At 35.0% G+C, this 1,774-nt stretch overlaps 1 protein-coding gene across 3 annotated transcripts in view; it reads left to right on the top strand.

The window, feature by feature from the left end:
• The first annotated feature begins 989 nt into the window (after nucleotides 1–989).
• Nucleotides 990–1,774, top strand: part of cep170bb (centrosomal protein 170Bb) — a 31,099-nt gene continuing 30,314 nt past the window's right edge. For all 3 annotated transcript variants that reach the window (XM_016462791.1, XM_016462793.1, XM_016462792.1), the window contains exon 1: nucleotides 990–1,151. The gene's annotated coding sequence lies outside the window, so the exon portion shown is untranslated. The remainder of the gene's footprint in view (nucleotides 1,152–1,774) is intronic.

The raw sequence follows: 1,774 nt of genomic DNA, 5'->3' as shown, positions 1-1,774 counted from the left end.
ATTCTATTCTTTAAAAAAAACTAATACTATAGCTTTTCTAATCTTTTTGTATTCTATCTATTTGTTTTCTTTTTATTTATTATACAATTAACAAAAGCAAAAAAGGCTTCAACACTAGCTTGCTCTATTCTTTTTATATTCTATCTGTTTTCTTTTTATTTATTATATAATTAAAAAAAAACCTTGCTATACGTGGACTGCATTAAGCTAACAGACTTGTTATAGCAATTGCATATCATTGCTCTTTTGTTGATTTTGATTGCTTCCATTGTCCTCATTTGTAAGTCGCTTTGGATAAAAGCGTCTGCTAAATGACTAAATGTAAATATAGACATGTAGCCTAAATACATGTTAATATTTTCAAAATATATACTGTATGTGTGTGTATTTATATATGCATAATAAGTATACACAGAACACACACACATATATTATGCAAACAACAACTTTTATTTTGTATGCGAAAAATCGTGGTTTGACAGCACTAATAAGAAAATATAGGGCTATATGAATATAGGCTATGGCCCATAAAAACAGTATTAAATTTTGACAATTCTATTTTAATGTGCATTAATATGAGCAAATTATATAATGTAATAATGTTTATTAATATTCAAAAAAAGTGTTTTACCTTTACGTTTTTAAAGTACTTCGCATTGCATACGAAACAATGACCTGACATAATAAAAATCTATTCAAAATTCATATTCACATTAAAATATGCACTGACAAATTAGATAAGTGGTTAAAGACAATGAAATTAGACATATGAAAATAGAAAATAGAAAATAGACCCCCCAAGCATTTGTTTATCTGTTTGTATTTTATTTATATATTCCCCCCTCTGGAGCCAAGGAAAAAGCCAGTGTCTTCATATACTGGACACCGACTCGGATGCTTGGTGGTTCAGTGGTGTTGCAGTATTCTGCTGTAGAAATGCACCGGTGGCGGCGCTGGACGCAGATGCCCTGACAGCGTGATCTGGGAGAGGGTGTAGTCTACATGGAGCCACAACACTGATGAGAATCTACGATCTTTTAACTGGATTTCGCAAAATAACATCGTGTAGTCGAGGAAGCGCCTATAGTATCGCGGAAGGGGACAGTTCTTTTGTTTATCTGGGAGAGACCAGTGCATCTGGAGTATTGTAGGTAAGGTCGGAGGATATTCAGCATCATCAGGGGCTGAAGATGAAAGGCCAGATTCGCACTAGATTTATCACATTTCACAGTGTAGAAGGGTTAATGTTTTTGATACATGTAGCGATTTCTTGTACAGAATACTGAGCAGCTTGACATGCGGTTAAATTAAGCGAATCATCTCATATCGGAGAGGTGTCTTAATTCAGCCATGAAAATCAATATGGCTAAATATTCGTGAATTCGTGTATTTGGTCCATGCATAGGTTACTGATGTCACATTGATATCTGATGTAAATAAGGAGAGTAAGACAGCAGAAGGCGTCTCTCTGTGCTGGTGCGACAGCAGCTGATCACTCCGTCACCAAATTGCTGCTCACTGCTGCTCTTGAGTCAATTATGATGATCGTATGAAGCAGACATAGGCCCGATTTATTGCAAATGTGACAGACATTAAACACACAAAACTATGCTTGCATGCTAAATCCTATTGTTCACTAACAATGTGCGTGAATGACGTGAATGATTGATTCTACAGCGAACAGATGAAAGATTAATTATTTGTGCAGGCCTGCTGAAATACCAAAGTGTGTTCTGCCCAAATTCATCTATCAACTATGCTTCTTATTATGTAC

The sequence above is a fragment of the Sinocyclocheilus anshuiensis genome, unplaced genomic scaffold (genome assembly GCF_001515605.1).
Source record: "Sinocyclocheilus anshuiensis isolate Anshui unplaced genomic scaffold, SAMN03320099.WGS_v1.1 scaffold937, whole genome shotgun sequence".
In the NCBI taxonomy this organism is placed as follows: domain Eukaryota; kingdom Metazoa; phylum Chordata; class Actinopteri; order Cypriniformes; family Cyprinidae; genus Sinocyclocheilus; species Sinocyclocheilus anshuiensis.
The sequence above is the reverse complement of the archived record's forward strand: the minus strand, read 5'-3'. Positions and strand labels throughout refer to the sequence as shown.